The sequence below is a fragment of the Eleutherodactylus coqui genome, chromosome 8, assembly GCF_035609145.1.
Source record: "Eleutherodactylus coqui strain aEleCoq1 chromosome 8, aEleCoq1.hap1, whole genome shotgun sequence".
NCBI classification, from domain to species: domain Eukaryota; kingdom Metazoa; phylum Chordata; class Amphibia; order Anura; family Eleutherodactylidae; genus Eleutherodactylus; species Eleutherodactylus coqui.
In genome coordinates this window covers 50,663,466-50,685,777 of record NC_089844.1, presented here as the reverse complement: position 1 = coordinate 50,685,777, position 22,312 = coordinate 50,663,466, and the positions used below count along the sequence as shown (strand labels likewise).

Below are 22,312 nucleotides of genomic sequence, written 5' to 3'. Positions count from 1 at the left end.
AGTGAACGGGGCTAAACTGTTATACCACACACCACCTGTGGACAAGTGTGGTGCTGTTTTTGCAAGAAAGTTGACATTTTTTCTTAGACAATCCCTTAAGGCTGCCTTCACACTGATGAGAAAATAGGGTGAGATTTGTGCGTTGCTTGCATTTTTTTTTTTCGTGTGTGAAAAATATGAACAGAGAAAAACACAAACAGGGTCAGATACAGAGGGAATATGCAGTGTTTCAATCCATGAAAATGCTGCATATTCACAGACTGAAAACTGCATACGTCCATATGAAGTCACCCTTAGGTGGGGCTGCAATGTTGAAAATGAGACAACATAGGAACCTGAATGATGCAGTCAGTTTACATGGCTGAAATAACAGGGCTTTGTGTACTGTCTTGTATAGATTTCTAGATTACACTAAATCTTTTGCCAGTGCAAATGAAGGAAATCTACTGTATAATATATTCTAGAGCTTATTATATAGCAGGCTTAATACACTTACATGGAACTAAATGCTTTATTTGGATATATATTATACTGCTATATTAAATATACCATCTCAGTATTGTGAAGGTCTATTGTAGATTCTTTATCCAAATAGCCAATACAATACTATACATTGACATTGTTGCACTTTCTGTGGTTAACGGCGCCTTCTAGTGAACAAATACAATACTGCACTTCTGAACATTGCTACATTTCCAACTTGCTAATTTCATTTTGCACTGAATCTCTCATCTTTTAACAATTAAACTGTCTGTCATCTGTTCTCATGTTGCAGATACAATATGATTGGAAGCACCGTCACTTACCAGCAGGAGTTAATTTTTTAGATAGATCAGTAGTGTTCATGTGAAGAAATTCCTGTAGAAACCCACTGACAAGAGTATTGTTCAGAACGCCCTAAAGATGCAAATGTTAATATCATTAATATCATATAAGGCACAAAAGAATCTGTGTTGGTTAAATATTGCAATATTAAATATCTATTATTTTATTACAATTTTAGTTTCTGTGACTACATTAAAGGGGTTGTCTAGGATTTAAAAAAAATAACTTGACAGCAAGAAATGTGAGACAAAAAATAGTAATTACTCAGCTGTTAACCGCCGCTGCCACTCCAGCGTGCTGATGTTCCAGTGGTCCCTACCAGTCTTTGTTTACTTTGCTGCAGCAATAATGTGTCCTTCTACCCATGTGACCACTGCTGTCCAGTGTGCTACTTGTGCAGTGTATGCAGTCCTTGATTAGCCGATCGAGGGTGTATACTGTTGCGCAAGATGCATGCATGTTGCACATTTGGAAGACCATTTCCTGGATCTAAATGAGTGGCTGGCAACACTGAGCAGGCACTTGCTGGTGTAGATGTGGGGAAGAATGGTAGTGCAAGAGAACAGGATGCGCAGGCAGCTAGCTGGGTGGCAATTAGAAGGGGTATTAGGAAGAGAACAAGGTAGGCTAGTCCTGAACTGGCACACTCCAAAAAGGTTTAAAAGTTGACAGATGAGGGCAACGCAATTACAAGGTTAGTACGGCTGCAGCACGACATGCCCTCTGGCCACCTGGGAGATGACTGCTCTAGTACGAAGGGGACGGGGAGAGCAGGGCAGGCTTGACAGGTTCTAATGGTGGGGGACTCATTTATAAAGGGGACAGACAGGACAATCTGCCACAAAGCCTGAGATTGTCGAACAGTGTGTTGTCTTCCTGATGCTTGAGTTCAACACATCGCTGATCAGGTTGACAGATTACTGGGAGGGGCTGGTGAGGATCCAATGGTCATGGTACACATTGGCACCAATGACAAAGTCCATGGAGGCACCTCAAAAACAATTTCAGGGACCTGGGATCTAAGCTTTGGGCGAGGAACTCCAAAGAATTTTTCTTGGAAATGTTACCTGTACCACGAGCCACACCAGGAAGGCAGCAGGAGATTAGGGAGGTAAATAAGTGGTTCCAGAGTTGGGGTAAGCAAGAGGGGTTTGGATTCCTGGAAAACTGGATTGATTTGCTGTGCTGGGGAAGAAGATGGCTAGACTGTTGGAGGTCTGTTTAAACTTGGAACTGGGAGGGGAACCAAAGAGATAGGGAGAAGACAGTGTAGACAGTGACCTGGGGCCAAGTAATAGGAATGGGGTTCGAGTGAGGTTAGTACAGTTAGAATTGACAGAGCAGCTGAAAGAACCATGAGTAGCATAATGAATACAAATTTTAACAACCATATAAATTGTATGGTAACAAATGCAAGAAGTCTGAGCAGTAAAGTGGGTGAGCTTGAAACGAGAATGTCTGAAGAAAACTGCGATATAGTAGGAATAACGGAAACATGGCTTGATGATAAGTGCAATTGGGCAGTGAATTTACAAGGTTACAATCTCTTCAGAAGAGACAGTTGGAACCAGAAAGGGGGAGGGGTATATCTGTATGTTAAATCCTACCTAATGCCGAGGCTACAAGGAGTTATAGGTGTAAGAGACGAAAATGTGGAATCTCTAGGTTTAAATCCTGATAGGGGTTTTCTATAGGCCACCAAAAAAACCAGAAGACTTATTATTAAGGCAAATAGAAAAGGTGTTAAACCACAATGAAGTAATTATTATGGGGTACTAAATATCACCTGCCTAATGCAGGAGTGCAGAGTCGTTAAAAAAAAAAATTTAATTGACAGATTGCTGGGCCCAGATGGAATACACCCAAGGGTTCCAAAGGAATTAAGTCATGTGATAAACCGTTATTTCTTATATGTAGGGACTCTATTCAGACAGGTTGTACCACTGGATTGGCATACTGCCAATGTGGTTCCAATAAACAAAAAGGGGTTAAGAAAAGAAGTTGGTAACTACAGGCCAGTAACTCTCGCTTTAATAATTGGAAAAATATTCGAGGAGTTTCTGAGAGATGCCATCCTAGAATACCTCAAGGAAAACAATAGTATAACACCTCATCAGCATGGGTTTATGAGGGGTCAATCATATCAGACCAATTTGATCAGTTTCTACAATTAAGTAAGTTCTAGGCTGGACCTGGGAGAATCTATTGATCTCGTATATCTGGATTTTTCTAAAGCATGTGACACAATGCTGCATAATAAGTTGATATATAAAATGAGAGAGCTCAATCTGGGCAAAAATGTGTGTAGCTGGGTAAATAACTGGCTTGGAGATAGAAAGCAGAGGGTGGTAATAAATGGTTTGTACTCTGATTGGGTCACTATTGCTAGTGGGTGCCACAGGGTTCAGTATTAGGCCACATTCTGTCAGCATATTTATCAATGACCTGATAGATGGACTGCACAGTAAAATATTGATATTTGCAGGCGATACAAAATTATACAAGATAATTAATGCAACTGAGGACAATATACAGCTGCAAATGGACCTAGATAAACTAGAGGCTTGGGTAGAAAAATGGCAAATATCAATATCGATAAATGTAAGTGTCACATCTGTCTCATGAGATTTGTATTACTACAGGTTCTCTGGAGCTTTCCTGCTCAGGTGTGGGGATTGTACTGGCTGGGCGTGTGTGTGTCTCCAGTCAGCCAATCACTCCAGGTCAGTACACATAAAAGCTGTCTTCCCAGGTGTGGGTGTGTTCAGCTTTCTCTGTTCTCATTTCCCTCTCTGTGCTGTGTGAGCAGGTTCATGTGGTGGCTACAAGAAAAGTTTCTGTCTTGTGGTTTTGTTTGGTTATGTCCCTGGACTCCTGGTTAGTGTAGAGCCTAGTAGCATTGCTGAGACTAATGACGTGGCCCGCTAGCTTCCATATTTTGGCCAAAATGTCAACACATACCTGGCATTTATAGCATTAACATCTGCACTAGTGGTTGCGTATTAGCTGCTGTATGGTTTGATTATGGCTCTGTGTGTCTTCATATCCTGTCTCAGTTGACCCTGTCAGTGCTAGCATGTATATGCATCCTAGCATGGATATATGGGTTCCTTGGGGCAGCAAGGGCTCAGATCCAAAGACGACTGGGCCACTCCCTATTGAGGCAATGTCCCTGGTCAGGTGGGTCCTCGGTCGTCTTCCTTTATAGAAGATAGGGAGAGGTGTTAATCGGTGGTTGTTTCAAATGCTGTTCCCTATGCTTGGTAATGTTTGTGTGGGCCAAGTGCTCACTTGCCCAAATGAAAATAACAGTAAGATCATGCACATGGGCAGGAGAAACAGATTTTACCAATATACACTAAATGGCATGTTGCTTGGGAAAGATGATATGGAAAAAGACCTGGGGGTACTAGTTGACTGTAGACTTAGCTGGAGCAATCAATTCCAGTCAGCTGCTGCAAAGGCAAATAAAGTCTCAGGGTTCATTACAAGAGGTATAGGGGGGAGGGGTGAGAACATTATTCTTCCACTATATAAAGCACTTGTCAGGCCTCATATGGAATACTGTGTACAGTTCTGGGCACCTGTTCTCAGGAAAGATGTTGCAGTGCTTGAGGGCATTCAAAGAAGGACAACTAAATTAATAAACAGAATGAGAGCACTGGAATACCCAGAGAGGCTATCAAAATTGGGATTACTCACCCTGGAAAAAAGATGGTTAAGGGGCGACCAAATAACTATGTTTAAAAACATTAGGAGACAATACAAGGATCTCTACCAGGATCTGTTTGTACCTAGGACTGTGATGTAACAATAGGGAATCTTCTACATTTAGAGGAAAGAAGGTCTCATCACCAACACAGAAGGGGATTCTTGACTGTGGAACTCTCTGCCTGAGGACATGGTGATGGCAAAATCCATAGAGGAGTTTAAGAGGGGACTAGATGTCTTTTTAGAGTGTTATAATATTACAGGATATAGACATTAAATAACCAGCAGGGTTGTTGATCCAGGCTTGGAGTCAGGTAGGAACTTTTAAACGTTGATCCAGGGATTATTCTGACAGCCATAATGGAGTCAGAAAGGAATTTTTCCCCCACAATGGGCTAAATTTGCCTTCCTCTGGATCAACAGGGGGTGGAACATGCTGAACTGGATGGACATTGTCTCTTTTCAGCCTAACATACTATGTTACTGCAGGCAATGGTTGGCTTTTTATTCTATCACAATTGCTGCTGTCTGGCTATTCCTTTTTTAATCCAAGGAAACTCTTTAATGCACATGACTTTTATAGAAAACAAGGAAGCTGTATAAGTGGTATTGTTAAAGGGTTGCATCACTAAAGATACCGATGGCATCTCGAGAGGATATACCACCAATGTCTGATCTGACCTCTGTGACCCCACAGCTTGCTAGAACAAAGTAGCATCAGTATTAAGAAAGCACATTGCTACGTTGCCCTGATGGGGCTAGGAAAAAGTCAAGCAGAGCTGAAGTTATACATCAGGTCTATCACTGCAGCCACTTTGTGTTAGCGATCAGCAAGATCACAGCAGTCAGACCCACACTAAACGAACATTAATGGCATGTCTCACTGTGTCAACTTCTTTATAAAGGCCTGAGTTCAGTACAACCAAGTTTTGTTCTATCAGTTCTTACAGGGCAGAGTAACAGCACATAAAAGTAAGTGCTGATTGGAAGCTACAACATGCCCACTATGTGAACTATAATCTGATCCTGTACTACTGGGCCACCCCTATGCCTCTAGTGGCTACTGAAAACAGTTTCCCTATCTATACCATTTACAGGTTGTTACATAATCACTGAGATTGTTTCTAAGCTGAAATATAGTGGATATGGGGTATCATGTGATTTTCTAGGTAATCAGAGTGGTTATTTTTAGAAAAAAACAAATGATCCAGGATCCCAAATCTCCAGGATTTAGGTTAAAGTGAAGTCAATGACTTTACAAGCTCCTGGTGCTTAGATGGAAGAGTGATGAAAACAGAATAGTTAGTATGTTAGTTATATTAGCTCCCTCAAATTTTCCTTTTATAGAACCCTAATTTCACAAGCCACATCAATCAATATATATGGATATATATTTGATATATGTGAGTCTGTTTGTGTAGGCCCGTGATATTTAACCATTATTAATGAAGTATTGTAGTTTTAGTTTGTCTATTACTGTTAAGGGCTTTAGATTTTGGTTATATAGACACTCTCTGCCTCAGTGAAAAACTCTTAGTTGACATGGCATCAAAGAGAATTTATTTCGGAAGCAATCTCTTTTATTTTGAGCAACAATTATTTTTCCTACAACCAGGTATTTTACAAGCAGATAATCTGAACCGTGATGGGGCCGAAATGTGCCCCGAGTTTCGCGAATCTGTTTATGGGGATTTCTGAGCGAAATAGATTTTTAGACAAAAGGATCATTCTGTTCAAGAGATTTGTTGACGATATTCTAATTATATGTAAAGGAGAAAAAGAAGAACTGTCATTGTATATTGAAGAACTAAACCACAAGGAGTATAATCTAAAATTTACAGATATGATAAGTGGAGAAAAGATAGTATTCTTAGACTTAGAAATCAGTTCTGAGAACAAGAATGTAGACACCAAGACATATTTTAAGCCGGTAGACACTAACAGCTACTTAGCTGGCCATACGGTATGTTGATTTTCCAATTTTTAAGGTGGCAACTTTAGAAATCCAAGTAGAGTAAAAAGAAACTGCTCTCAAACAAATACTTTTAAACATCAAGCTGAGGTTGTAAAAAGGAGGTTACGTGAAAAAGGATACCCCAAAACCATCATTGATTCTGCATACAATAAAGTATTAAAAGAAAGTGAGAGCCATAAGCATTTGGAAAGTAGTAAGACAGGTACAAAAAGTAATGAGTATAGGTCTAAAATTCAAACTACATTTACCACAAATTTATAGCTCAGATTATAGTCAAATTAAGTCTATATTGAAAAAAAATCGGTCAGTTCTAAGAAATGATCCATATTTGAGTCAGGATCTTCCTGAGAACCCTACATGTATTTTTCGTAGAAATAAAACCTTAAAAAACATATTAGCACCCTCATGCCCTCGAGCAGAAAAGAAGAGAACTAACGCCCATGCGATTAAAGATAAGGAAATAGAGTATCCAGGTGTGTTCAAAGGTGGAAATAAAAATGTAAATGTTGTTTCCATATACAACATAAAGAAATGACAGTGAAGGTAGATACGACCGAAACAATAAAAATTAAACGACATCTGACATGCGTTACCAAATTTGTAGATTATCTACTCGAATGCCCTTGCGGTAAACGTTATATTGGAAGAACAATCAATGCTCTAAGAACAAGGATATGTGTAAACACAGAAGGAACATAAAAATTGGATTTTCTTAACACAGTGTGTTATGTTATTTTAGTGTTTATCATAACTGTGATCATTCATGTTTGTGTGTAACTCCTTTCGAACATTTATACACCAAATCTATAAGTGACCTTCGAGCTAAGGAGATGTTCTGGATTTTTAATTTGACCCTGGTACCGGAAAAGTTAAATGAAGTTTTTGAAAAATTATGAGATTTTAATTATATGCCTTTAGCATATTTGTATTATAAGTATTGTATTGATATGAGTTTTACATATATTTCATATTATGTAATATATTAACATTATAGTTTATTGATCAACTTATAATTTGTGATAGTATTCATTGTAGAATTTTCTATTTGAGTGTATTTGAATCACTTTTAATAATTTTTTGTGTATTTTACCCATAATTGTTACTATACTATGTTTAATTAGCTAGATAGGCTATATAGGTAATAGGTCAAATGAGTTTTATTTTATATTTATTGGTCTAAGGTGACTGCGGTAATGTCACTATTAATTGTTTGTGAAGAGATCCACTGCACATGTTCCAAAATAATTATTATAAACATACGGTTAATTCAACAATGAATAGGTCATGTGATGGTAATTCAGTGAGGAAGTGAGATCGGGCATTGAAATGCACACTGGACGTAGTTGCATTTTATAAGAGCGTCATGACATAAAGCCACTCCTCTTTCTCCCCCTCCCGTCGTCTATCCCCAGGCAGCTTTTCGAACCCAGAAGTGATATCAGCGGTCAGGATGAGATGCTGCAAAGTGGGAACATGTGAGTTGATATAACACTATAAAAGTGTTTGTACATTCTGTATTGTTATTTTGCCTGAAAAAGTCGTGTTAAGCGATGAAACGCATTGCAATTAGTTAATAAATGACTGTTTACAGAATTGCCGAAAGGATCACTGCTCTTTTGAGTGCTGGAATTTTTTTTCTGTCACTACATTTCTTACTGTAATGACTGCTAAAGGTCCTATGAGTTACTGAAACGTAAGTCCGGGGTGAGCTGAGCATAGACTAGGCATAGGCTGTAGGGTGACACTCTCCAACTACTTCACCATGTTTCCGGCCATTACTGGTTTACCTGCATAAGGTTACTCTGCATCCCTTTTTGGTTTCCCCACTGGCACCGAGGCAGCTGGTATTATTACCAGTGTCACAACACTCATCATAGATGTAAAATTCAAGAAGTGCACTTGGCTGGGCAGATGGCACTGCTGTGCACAGGCAGAAGAAATATAGTCACCTCCTCTTCACATGTTGCAGTCCAAATGAGGCTGGAGCAAGTAAGAAAATGGTGGGCAGCCAAGCTGTACCAGCAGGTAATCTAGCTGTATATATTTCTCTCCACATTCTCCTAAACATGTTAACAGACTCAATAATGAACAAGCCTTGTAGCTCTTGGTGTCAGCAGTATCTCCACTGCATCTTCTACACTTTAGGAGATGAAGCTGTTGTAATAGCATCGTGCCCTGTCTGCTGTGGGAGCTCTACTGTGCCATCAATATGGAGCACCGACTACTTCTGATTCCCTGTCTCACTGGGCATCTCGCTGTACAAAGTTTAAAGCAACAGAGAACCACTAATTCTTTCATAGTAAACCAAATTAACATAATGACCAGAAGCCAACCTCTACATTTCATCAAAACCTATTTCCATGTTTGCAACCCAAACTACATAAATATGCTAGCTCAGGTCTGTGGAAAATTTGGCTTTGTGGCAAACACAGCAGTAGGGTGGAGCGGTTTCATACCTTATTCATTTTATTTTTCAGTTTCAGCAGTGTGGGGTGCAAAGAATTTGTCCATATAACATTGGCTTCAGTAGCATCCAGTAATTGGCTCCACTGGACGTCTGGACAAGATTTATGAATATCTTTAAACAAAAAGCTTCTGAAAAATAGACAACTACCATTAATTAACTGTAGGGAACAGAAACTGATGAGCACAGGCAGTACCTACTGTAGTCTCCAGAACCAGGAGTTACTGTCAGTCGGTATGCCAAATAACTGGCCAATTGTCTGGGCTCTCTCACTGTTTCTGCTTGTAGATGATTGTGTTTGAGTGGAAAGTATGTAGAGGGCCTGGCTGAGACCCATGAAGTTTCCATTATACATAAGTCTTTAGATATCAGTAAATGAGGCAGTGTTAGATTGGGTACTTGGAGAATCCTGAAAGTAGGCAAGCACATGACAGCACTCATTATATGAAAGTATACAACTTGGCATCTAAAAAGAAAGTAGCAACTTTGGGAATAGCCTTGGTTGAAAAATCTAGTGTTTTGTGTCTTTGCAGACGCATGAGTCTCCATATCAACTACAAATATAGCTAGTGAACATATCTTGTAATGACCGAAAAGCTATTACAAACATTATTTGAAAATACAAACTCAAAACTTTGTTCAACTTAACACACATATGTGTCATTTTTTTTTTTTTTTTTACAATCTTATGAAAGAGAAGTTTTTAATGGTTATTGAGCACAATAGAAAAGTGACATTTTTCTGGAAAATGTGGAAAAGTCCATAATTTATAAGGTAGAAAATGTATTGTGTACATTTGGATTGTTTTTTCTGAGTGCGGATCAGGCTGTGGATACTCCTAGGAGACCTCATATCCTCCAGAGCAGAGCCTGGATAAAGCTGCGCCGAGATCTCACTTTACAGTACATGCTCTCAATATCCAGCAGTCTCTTCTGAAGGGACTTGCCAAGGAGGTTGGCACCGTCTCTCTGGAGCATTTCCATGTTCTGCTGGCTTAATTTGTTCTGCACCCTGGGGTCAGCACTGCGGTTGCTATTTAGTGTGTCTTGGAATCTTCTGCTGGAGAACAACATGTCCTGACTGTCTCTGGGAGTGCACTGAAGCAAGTAATACTCTAGGTGGCGCCATAACATGAAGAGGCAGGTCTCTATGATATAGCAGCAGATGGACAACAGCTTTGCTCTGCTATTGATGAGCATCACCAGCCTCTGCTGTGCCAGCAAATACTTCTGGGTGGTTGATATTTTATCTTCTCCGACTGGCATCTCAGACTAGCAAAACTCTTCAAACACATTCTGAAGTTTGCTGATGCTCTGCCGGTGGATGTCATAGTAGGTGAAGAAGTCGCGGGAGCATTGCTTCAACAGAGACAACACAATGCCCAAACTGGGGAGCAGCCAGGAGGGAAACAGCAATGTCTGGGGTTCTAATCTGGAGGCATCTCGGCTGCTGCTGCCACTGCTCTCCGTCAGGCTGGGGGTGAAAAGACTTACCATTTGCTGAAGGTTCTGGGAGTTCTGCAGCATCAGCATGCAGCAGAATGCTGTCCAACAGGGCGAGCGCCAACATTCTGCCTATTTCACATCCATCGCAGGAATTTCTGCAGATGACCTCCATCAGGGCCACCCCGTAAGTCTCGAATAAGGCAAGATTGTCCCTCTGGAGCTTACTGAATACATCTTTTGGGGTGGTCAGTCTCTCCCACATGGTCTTATTAGCTTCTTCAAGCATGTCTGGTTCATCTGGTCTTTGGGCGATTTGCAAATAATACAGCAATGCACCATACAGATGTGTTCATACTGTCTGCAATCCTCCATCTGTCTTAAAAATAAACTCCAGCAGCTTCCTGAGAATCATATGAAGTGAGGTGTCTCTGATAGAGGTGAATCCAGCAGACAAGGTGTACATTCCCATAGGAGCAGTGAAGGATCCATCCAGCATGAGCACATACTGTGATGTGTTGGCCCCCAGAGCACTCATCTGCTGCTTCTGCTCAGTGCATATGTAGTGGCTCAGGTGTACGGTGAGAGTGAACATAGCCCCGGCTACAACTGGCATCAGTTAGTTGGTTCATCATCCAGAATCTTGTTATGCAGGTCCTGAAGTAGATCCCTAATGATCAACTGTCTCTGCTCTGCTGGGATCACATACTGATGATAGGCAGTCAGGATAACCTCCACCAACGACCTCCAGGAGTCCAGCACATGGCGTTTGACATGAAGACACTGGAACATCTTGTTTCTTTCCACAGCATACTCAAGATGGTGTTTATTTCCTCCAGCAGTAAAGGCCTCTGTCCGATCACAGCCAATCCCTGAAGAGAGTTGATTTCTGCAACCAGAACTCGCTGAAAGAGTTTAGCGTTGCAGACAGTCTGGCTGTTTTAGTCCTGGTGCTCGCAGTTGGTGATGACCTGCTCTATTGAGATGCGGTCAAAGAAGTCAAGTTGAAGTGGCTTAGGGATCTCCTGTGTGAAGTTAATAAAGTCCAGGATGCTGAGCATTTTTCGTGAACATTAGAGGATGTGTCAAAGTGGAGAAAAGCATTGACATTCCAACTGTCATCTTCCATACCACATTCAACATTAGCTTCCACGGAAAACAGCAGGTGGTGAAGTTAGGTAACCAAGAAATCCTGACTAGTATGGAGATATCGCATTGTAGGTCCAGAGGTGTCTACACAGGCACAGAGCTGATAGATGATCTGATAGCAAAGCTTAGCAAGGTGCAGGGACTCCACTACAGCCACCAGCCCCGTCCTTCCATCAGTTCAGTTCCTTTCTTAAGCATGTCCAAGGTGAAATGCAGACACGTCTGCTGGAAGCCCAAGACTCCTGAATCTTGAAGCTCGTTGTACTGACTTGTTTCCTCAGCTCAAACCCCAGCAGGTACAAGGCCAGGTTGGGCTGTTTCATTTCTAGAGAGGTGATCAGCAAGTTGAGGATGTGGACTTTTGCCTCATGGTGAATGCTTGGTTTAGGTGAGAATGTGTTTAAGTCGGTAAGTAACTGTCTCAGTGATAGAAAGCAGAGAGTGGTTATTAATGATACATTCTCTGATTGGGTCACCGTTACTAGTGGGGTACCGCAGGGGTCAGTATTGGGCCATATTCTTTTTAATGTATTTATTAATGACCTGGTAAAAGGATTGCACAGTAATATATCAATTGTTGCAGATGGTACAAGATTTTGCAAAGTAATTAACAAGAGAGGACAGAATGTGGTTACAAATAGATCTGGATTTAACAATGATAAATGTGAGGTTATGAACATGGGCAAGGAAATACAAGTCAACATGACAAATGGGAAACACTGAAATGGAAAATAACTTGGGGATTTTAGTTAACTGTAAACTTAACTGGATCTACTGCCCAAGCAAATAGGATAATGGGGTGCATCAAAAGAGGTCTAGGGGCACATGACGACAACATTGTTCTTTCTCAACCAGTCACTGGTACGACCACACATGGAATTGGGCATTGTTACACAAGAAAGACATATCAGAGCTTGAGCAAGTTCAAAGGCGGGCAACTAAATTTATAAATGAAATAGGCGGACTACAATACCCAGAAAGATTATCAAAACTGGGGTTATTCACTTTAGAAAAAAGTTGGCTGAGGGGTGACTTAACAACACTGCATGGATATATCAGGGGACAATACAGAGATCTCTCCCATGATCTATTAATACTCAGGACTGTGACAGCAACAAGTGGCATCCTCTACGACTAGAAGAATGAAGGTTTCTACACTAACATAGTGATGCCAAAAAACAGAAGTTCTAAAGAGGGGGTTTTATTATGCAAAAGTGGAAAAATCCCAAAAATATTATTTTGGCATTGTCATAACTGCACTAACATGCAGAAAAAAATTATCATTTCATTTTTGCTGCATGCTTAAGGCCGCCTGCACACGAGCGTTCCGGATTCCGCTAGCGGATTTTCACATGCGTATGGTACCTAAATGTGCTTGCGGATAGGTGCGGATGCGTGAAAAATCACGCGCGGATATACGCGGATGTGTTGCGGAAAAAACGCGCAGAAAAACCAGCAGACACCCCTTATTGTAAACCCAACCCCTAGAGAACTGCCCATTCCTTGGAAAACAGCTTAAAAACCAACACCCAGACTCCGTTTTGTCCCTCTTGCTTGTGCGAGCACAGTTAAATTATTCTGGCAACATGCTTTCACCCGGTGAGTAGATGTCTTTGTGGGCATGGTTGATCCATGTAACTTTTTTCCGGCGCTTCTCCAGCGTGACTTTATTTCAGTCACTGCAAAAAAATTCACAAGAGGAATTCATTACTACAGATTTTGCATTCTTACATCCTGCATTGGTAAGAAATACTACCTATCTCCCTCTACAAATTTGCCTGTGAAGCTCTGCTGTGTGTTGGGACGCCTCCTACCATGCCTACTTCCTGTAGTCATAGCAACCAGTGACTCCATCCGCAGCTGCACTGCGGATGTACTGCGTGAAAAAACGCACCCATTCACTTGTATTGGAGGCTTCACGCGCAGAATCCGACCCAAATTAGAACAGGTCGCAGATTTTTTCACGCGCGTGAAAAAACGCGATACAAATCTGTCCGTCTGGGGACAACTGCGGATCCTCATAGGAGTATATTGGCTGCGGTCTGGGGCAGATAATGTGCCTAAAATAACGCGCTGGAAATTCCGTTCGTGTGCAGGCACCCTAACGCTGTAAAAAAATGCAGAAAACAATGGCAGAATTGAGGTGTTTTTTCTCCCTCCCATCCAAAGTTTGTATAAAAGTTATGTAATACATTATATCTACCTAAAAATCATACCAATAAAAACAACAGATTGTCACAGAAAAAACAAGTTCTCATATTACCATGTCAACAGAAAAATATAAAAGTTGGGTCTTTTGAAAAATAAAAATTCCCCCCAAATCGTTGCATTCTTAAGCCCAAAATAGGCCATATCCTGAAGGGGTTAAAACTTAAAAAAACTTGGTCTAAAAAAGCTAAAAAATGTAAGGGAAAGCATTCCTCAAATGCAATTTATCAACCAAAGGAAAGTGTGTGATGGCTGTAACATCTAAAGTAACATGACGTTAGTGCCTGTGTGTCCAGATCAATCACAGTTTGACCCGGGTATAAAATGATTATTTCATTTGTAACAAACCTTGAGTATCTGCACTTGATTCATTAGTTATGTTGGCAAAGTTGCTTAGAAATGAGGTGATGTTTGATAAGTCACTTACTGGAAGACTGAAAGAAATGCAGAAGATAATTGTTCAATTAATCACAGAAATGTCCACTACTGTAAGAAAACCGAGGGCTCTGTTGTAAATCAGAAATACAGAGTTGTTACATGAAGCCCTTTCGGAAATTTAACTTTTATTATCTAAAGACTAAAAAATATGAAGCATTTACGAAATCCACACTAAACACACAAAATAGTTCTCTGGAGGTCTTTACTTATTCATCACACACTTGCAAAAATTACTGTGTTCAGAATGCTTGTTATGAGTACATAGTATTACAGGAAGTAGGAAATGTTACTGTGGTGCAGAGCAGCTATTCTATCTGCAGCTGCTGGCTCAGGGCTGCCATTGAGCTGTCCCTAATGTAACCCAAAGTCAAGTGTGCTGCCCTATATAGAGCTCCCCAAGGTTACAAAACCGACCCTGTGTCACCTAGCACATCTGAACCTCCAGCTTTCCTCCTAAGACATTAAAGTAAATAATAATAATCTTTATTTATATAGTGCTAAATATATTCCGCAGCGTTTACAAAAACAGGGGGATACAGAAAGACAAAAGTACAAAAATACAAAAACAACGGATACATAGTAATCAGTTGATGGAAACAGTAGATGTAAGGGTCCTACTCCAACGAGCTTACATACTACAAGTAATGGGGTGATAAAAAGGTGAAGTGGCTGGAGATGTGCACGGTATGGTGAGGTGGAGAGTGTGGGATTCTATACACAAACAATGGTCAGACATTAAGCCATGTGGTGGCTGAATTGGTGTGACTGCAGTGGGCGGTTGATGGCAGCTAGCAGGGTTGCAGCCACTAGGACAGGGAGCACGTTTACAGGCGGAGTACAAAGTGGTTTGGTTTAGGGGATATGGTATGCCTCCCTAAAGAGGTGTGTTTTTAGGGCATGCTTGAAGTTTTCTGAATTACGGGTTGTGCGGATAGTTTTGGGTAGTGCATTCCAGAGGACTGGTGCTGCTCCTGAGAAGTCTTGGAGGTTGGAATAAGAGGTTCGAATTAAAATGGCACTCAGTCTGGTGGGCGCCAGGTACCACATTCCAATAATGAAATTCATAATTGGTCTTTTTTTTTCCATTTGTGCCACTCTTTACCATGGGGCCCGCCACATACATTTGAATGGCGATGAGCTGCAATACAAGCCACAGTCCATAGACTGTGGCTTTGTATAATATAGATTATAAATTAATTGTAACCCTGATACAATTAATTTATAATCTATATTATACAAAGTTAAATTCCAGACTGAACTAATGTGCACATTAAAGTGTCACCATCGTAACATTTAGGTTCCCAATCTTGTTTGATAAAGATTGTTTCTACTTACACTACCGTTCAAAAGTTTGGGGTCACATTGAAATGTCCTTATTTTTGAAGGAAAAGCACTGTACTTTTCAATGAAGATAACTTTAAACTAGTCCTAACTTTAAACAAATGCACTCTATACATTGCTAATGTGGTAAATGACTATTCTAGCTGCAAATGCCTGGTTTTTTGTGCAAAATCTACAAAGGTGAATAGAGGCCCATTTCCAGCAACTATCACTCCAGTGTTCTAATGGTACAATGTGTTTGCTCATTGGCTCAGAAGGCTAATTGATGATTAGAAAACCCTTGTGCAATCATGTTCACACATCTGAAAACAGTCTAGCTCGTTACAGAAGCTACAAAACTGACCTTTCTGTGAGCAGATTGAGTTTCTGGAGCATCACATTTGTGGGGTCAATTAAACGCTCAAAATGGCCAGAAAAAGAAAACTTTCATCTGAAACTCGACAGTCTATTCTTGTTCTTAGAAATGAAGGCTATTCCATGCGAGAAATTGCTAAGAAATTGAAGATTTCCTACAACGGTGTGTACTACTCCCTTCAGAGGACAGCACAAACAGGCTCTAACCAGAGTAGAAAAATAAGTGGGAGGCCGCGTTGCACAACTAAGCAAGAAGATAAGCACATTAGAGTCTCTAGTTTGAGAAACAGACGCCTCACAGGTACCCAACTGGCATCTTCATTAAATAGTACCCGCAAAACACCAGTGTCAACATCTACAGTGAAGAGGCGGCTGCGGGATTTTGGGCTTCAGGGCAGAGTGGCAAAGAAAAAGCCATATCTGAGACTGGCCAATAAAAGAAAAAGATTAAGATGGGCAAAAAAACACAGACATTGGACAGAGGAAGACTGGACAAAAGTGTTGTGGATGGATGAATCCTAGTTTGAGGTGTTTGGATCACAAAGAAGAACGTTTGTGAGACGCAGAACAAATGAAAAGATGCTGGAAGAATGCCTGACGCCATCTGCTAAGCATGGTGGAGGTAATGCGATGGTCTGGGGTTGCTTTGGTGCTGGTAAGGTGGGAGATTTGTACAGGGTAAAAGGGATTCTGAATAAGGAAGGCTATCACTCCATTTTGCAACGCCATGCCATACCCAGTGGACAGCGCTTGATTGGAACCAATTTCATCCTACAACAGGACAATGACCCTAAACACACCTCCAAATTGTGCAAGAACTATTTACAGCAGAAGCAGGCAGCTGGTATTCTATCGGTAATGGAGTGGCCAGCGCAGTCACCAGATCTGAACCCCATTGAGCTGTTGTGGGAGCAGCTTGACCGTATGGTACGCCAGAAGTGCCCATCCAACCAATCCAACTTGTGGGAGATGCTTCTAGAAGCGTGGGGTGCAATTTCTCAAGCTTACCTCAACAAATGAACAGCTAGAATGTCAAAGGTGTGCAATGCTGTAATTGCTGCAAAAGGAGGATTCTTTGACGAAAGCAAAGTTTGATGTAAAAACAATGTTATTTCAAATACAAATCATTATTTCTAACCTTGTCAATGTCTTGACTCTATTTTCTATTCATTTCACAACGCATGGTGGTGAATAAGTGTGACTTTTCATGGAAAACACAAAATTGTTTGGGTGACCCCAAACTTTTGAACGGTAGTGTATTTAGTAATTTGTTGGTGTTCTGAGTTACAAATACTTATTTTATTCTACTACAAATGACTTGTTTATAGAAAATAAGACCACCTGTCATGGCTTGTCAGTTGCAACAGCGTCGTGGCATGGTGGCCACGACACAGGGTCTAACGCATCAGCCTGTTACTATCCAGGGCAAGGGTTGATGCAGTTTGTGCAGAGATTGCTAGCTGCTCTACCAATCAGCAAGTGTTGAGAGCTTTATATTTCTACCCCGCCCTCTTCCCCGTGCTGTTGATTTCAGTTCTTAAGAGAAATGATTAAAGTAGGTTGGTGCCTCTATACTGGGTGATATTCTTCCATATTTAGATAAATAGTGGTGTTCATTTCTGTTTTCTGTTACCTTTACTAATTTGTTTTGCTGTGTCAGTGCACCTTTCATGATTTCTTTAGCCAGCTAATGGGTGCCCGCTGGTTTTCTAAGTTGGACTTGCGGGGGGCATACAACTTAATACAGATCAGAGAGGCCATTTTGAAAATCTTGTATTGCCTTTCGGTTTGACCAATGCCCCTGCAGTGTTCCAAGCTTTTATAAATGAGGTACTTACAAAATACATTGGATGTTTTGTGTTGGTTTATTTGGATGATATTCTTATTTTATCCGCTGAGCATGATTGCCATATTTTGCATATTCGACGGGTGTTCCAAGCTCTTCGGGAAAACTATCTTTTTGCCAAGAGGGAAAAGTGTACTTTCTCCACACAGGAGATTACCTTTCTGCCTTTCTGGGGCATATCATAACCCCAAATGGATTTAAGATGGACCCTGGTAAGGTCCGAGCTGTTTTGGACTGGGTTCAGCCTGAGAACTTGAAGGCACTTCAAAGATTCTTGGGGTTCACAATCTATTATCGTAAATTCATACGGGGTTTTCGGAATGGGTCAAACCTTTGACTGATATGACAAAGAAAGGCTCCTTTTCTTCTAAATAGTCTCCGAAAACGATTCATGCATTTGAGACTTTAAAGAGGTGTTTTGCTACTGCTCCTATTCTTATACAGCTAGAGTGGAAGCTTTTTGTCCCAAAACATCTGAGATTTCAGGTACTCTCTGATATGCATAGTTCTGTCCTGGCAGATCATCCATGCATTAATAATACTCAGAAGCTAGTAAATAAAAATTTTTTGGTGGCCATCTTTGAGACATGTTTTTTGTTTTGCTTCTGCATGCAAGGTCTCTGCTAGAGCCAAATCACTTCACAATCTCCCAGCGGGTAAACTGTTGCCTCTATCGGTACCAGAGAGACCCTGGTCACATCTGTCCATGGATTTCATCACTGACTTACCTTCCTTGCTGGGGAACACTGTTATCTGGGTGGTGATGGATCGTTTCAGCAAGATCTGTCATTTAGTTGCTCTGCCTAGTCTACCTAATGCTAAAAAGTTGGCTAAGTTGTTCATAGCTCATGTTCTTTGGTTACATGGGGTATCATCTAATATTGCCTCTGTTCAAGGGGTTTGTATCTGGGGTCTGGCGTTTAGTGTGTCATCAGTTAGGTATACAGCTGTCTTTTCACCTGCTTACCATCCTGAGACAAATGGTCAGACAGAGAGGTGTAACGAGAGTCTTGAACAGTACCTGCGATGATTTGTTTCTTATAATCAAGAATGCTGGTCGGGATATTTACCTTTAGCAGAATTTGCTCCGAACAATAGATCTTCAGAGTCTACGGGCACATCTCCTTTTTTTTTGCAATTATGGTTTCCATCCATGTTTTAGTTCATTCACTAAATCTATATCGGAGGTGCCCCGGGAAAAGAAATTTTTGTCCAGCCTTGAGGCAGTCTGGGAAGAAGTCCAGAGAAATCTTAAAAGATAGATAAGAAGCTATAAGAGGGGGGCAGATAACAATTTGTCAGAGGGGGGTTGGTTTTCAAGTGGGTGATTTAGTCTGGTTGTCTACCAAGGACATCAAGCTTAAACAACCATTCTTTAAGTTGGGTCAATGTTTTATTAGTCCTTTTAAGATCATGGAGAACATTATCTGGTGTTCTTTAGATTAAAGATTCCAAGCTCATTAAAGTTCAGTAATGTGTTCCACAAGTCCCTACTTAAAAAAGTAGTAAATCCGATACTTGGGTCATCCCCTCCTTCTCTGGTGTTGGTGGATGGAAATCTTCAATTTCAAGTCAGCCACATCATTGACTCTCGACGAGTCAGGAACTCTCTACAGTATGTGTTGCATTGGTGAGGGTACGGTCTTGAGGAGAGGACATGGGTTCCAATGGCTGAGGAGAATGAGGACTGATTAATTAGGAACTTCCATAAAAGGAATCCTGGTAAACCAGGTAATAAGTGTCCAGAGGCCCTTCCTTGGAGGGGAGGTACAGTCACGTGGTGGCCACAACACAGGGCCTGACCCGCCACCTTGTTACTATGCAGAGCAAGGTTAATACACATTGTGCAGAGATTGCTGGCTGCTCTACCAATCAGCAAGTGTGGAGAGCTTTATATTCCTACCATACCTCTTCTCCTTGCTGTTGATTTCAATTCTTAAGAGGAATGATTGGAATAGCTCTATGCTGGGTGATATTCTGCCATATTCAGATAAGTAGTGGTGTTCATTTCTGTTGTTATCTGTAACCTTTATTGTTTTGTTTTGCTGTGTCAGTGCACCTCTCCAGGGTTTTTCTGCAAGGGATAGTCAGGGCCCATGAGAAGACAGCGGGGCTGTTCTTATCAGGACAATGACTCTGCTTGTAGGCTGGGTCTCCTCACTTCCCTGTTAGGTAAGGGACAGGTTTTTCCATCTTATAGTTCGTTGAGTGGTGTTCACTATCCAGCATAGTTCTGGTTTTCTGTTTGCATTCTGTGTGAACGTCACTCTGCGTCTGTGCTGTGGCGAGGTGCGCCCGGCAGACATGACACCACCTGTCAATATAGAGCTACTAAAAATTCAAGCTCAATCACCCCTTTTATCCACCTTCCTTGCAGCCCATTAAAGCCTAGTCAATACATTTTTTAGAAAGCTTCACACAGAGCACGATACAATGGTCATGTGACTTTTCCATGTGACCACATGCCTGTTCAGTTTTGTAGAAAACTTTCTGTATAGTCTTCAGCATTGAAAAGTATGATAAGCTGACTTGTGCTCTGTATACATGTCTGCATCCAGGAGGATAAGCAATGTGGGAAAATAGCTTGAAATTTTATATCTAAGTAAAGCTGTGTTCTATAGACAGAAGATTTCAGATAAATTAATCCCTTTAAAGGGGTTGTCCCGCGCCGAAACGTTTTTTTTTTTTTCAACCCCCCCCCCCCCCCCCCCGTTCGGCGCGAGACAACCCCGATGCAGGGGTTAAAAAAGAACACCGGAGAGCGCTTACCTGAATCCCCGCGCTCCGGTGACTTCTTACTTACCTGCTGAAGATGGCCGCCGGGATCTTCTCCCTCGGTGGACCGCAGGGCTTCTGTGCGGTCCATTGCCAATTCCAGCCTCCTGATTGGCTGGAATCGGCACGTGATGGGGCGGAGCTACATGGAGCCGGCATCCTGCACGAGCGGCCCCATTGAGAAAAGAAGAGGACCCGGACTGCGCAAGCGCGGCTAATTTGGCCATTAGCCGCCGAAAATTAGTCGGCTCCATGGAAACGAGGACGCTAGCAACGGAGCAGGTAAGTGAAAAACTTCTTATAACTTCTGTAGGGCTCATAATTAATGCACGATGTACATTACAAAGTGCATTAATATGGCCATACAGAAGTGTATAGACCCACTTGCTGCCGCAGGACAACCCCTTTAACTCCTTCAGTGGTAGGTTTCTTACCAACGTGTCAGACCCACCGGGGCAGGTTTTTTTTAAATGGGCCAATCATTTAATTTCAACTAATTTTGCAGTCGCGTTCCAAGAGCCATAACTTTTTCATTTTTCCATTGACCCAGCCATATGAGGGCTTGTTTTTTACAGGACAAGTTGTACTTTTTGATGGGTCTCATTTTTGGATATATATAATGTATTGCATAACTTTTGTAAAAAAAAATTTGTAGGGAGATTGAGGGGAAAAAAAGAAATTCTGCCATTTGTTTTTTGGATTTTATTTTAACGGCGTTCAGTGTGCAGAATAAATAATGTGAAAACATTATTCTCTGAGTCAGCATGATTCTGGTGACACCAAGTTTATCGTTTTTTTATGTTTTGCTATTTTTGTACATTTAAAAAATATTTTCTTCTTAAAGGTTTGCTTTTGTGTTGCCACATTCCAAGAGCCATATTAATTTTATTTTTCCATTGTCATAGCTCTAGAAGGCCTTGTTTTTTGCAGGATGAACTGTATTCTTCATTTATCTAATTTTTATCCCATTTTTTCTAGTGGCAAGATTTAAAAAATCTGCGTAAGAGCAGTATAAATATATTAAAGCCATTCTACAGACCAGTACGATTATGCCAATACCAAATTGTAATAGATTTACTTTTTCTCTACTTTTTCACAGTTTCAAAAAAAAAAAAAAAAATATATATATATATATATATATATATATATATTATTTTTTTCATCGCGTCCTCTCTGCACTGTCCCTAGGCTCTGTAATGTAGTTCTTTCAGCAGCCGGGGATTTAAAATCCCCGGCTGCTGAAAGAGCTACTTCTGATTGGCAGAGGCACTCATTGATTCACAGGCAGCTCTCACCTGTCAATTATTCAGCGAGAGCTGCCTGTGATTGGCTGAGCGCCTCAGCCAATCAGAAGCAAAAGAGCTATCAGCCAATCAGAAGCAGCTCTTTCTGCAGACGTGGATTTTAAATCTCCGCCTACTGAAAGAACTGCTTTGAAGAGCTGGAGACAGCGCAGAGAGGACGCGTCTGAGCCCCGGCAGCTGAAGGAAGGTACAATTTTCTTATTTTCAACACCACTTTTCCTTATTTTTCAGGGAAGGGCTTATATTTTAGGCCCTTCCCTGAAAAACAATTATAGAATTCCGGCAGCTGGATCCCCTACTGCAGCTGTCATGTGACAGCTGTGGCGGGGAATTCTTCATTCCCTGTGGGGATGAAGAATTCCTTTGCTGCATCTGTCACAGATGTGGCAGGTGCAGCAGGGAATTCTTTTTCCTCGCGGGGATAAAGGAAACAACTTCTGCATGCGGCACATGTGGTCTTCATCCCTGCAGGGACATGGC

At 41.2% G+C, this 22,312-nt stretch overlaps 1 pseudogene; it reads right to left on the bottom strand.

Annotated features, from left to right (window-relative positions):
- Window positions 1-9,796: 9,796 nt before the first annotated feature.
- LOC136577876 (nuclear pore complex protein Nup205-like) overlaps window positions 9,797-22,312 on the bottom strand; it is a 51,508-nt pseudogene continuing 38,992 nt past the window's right edge.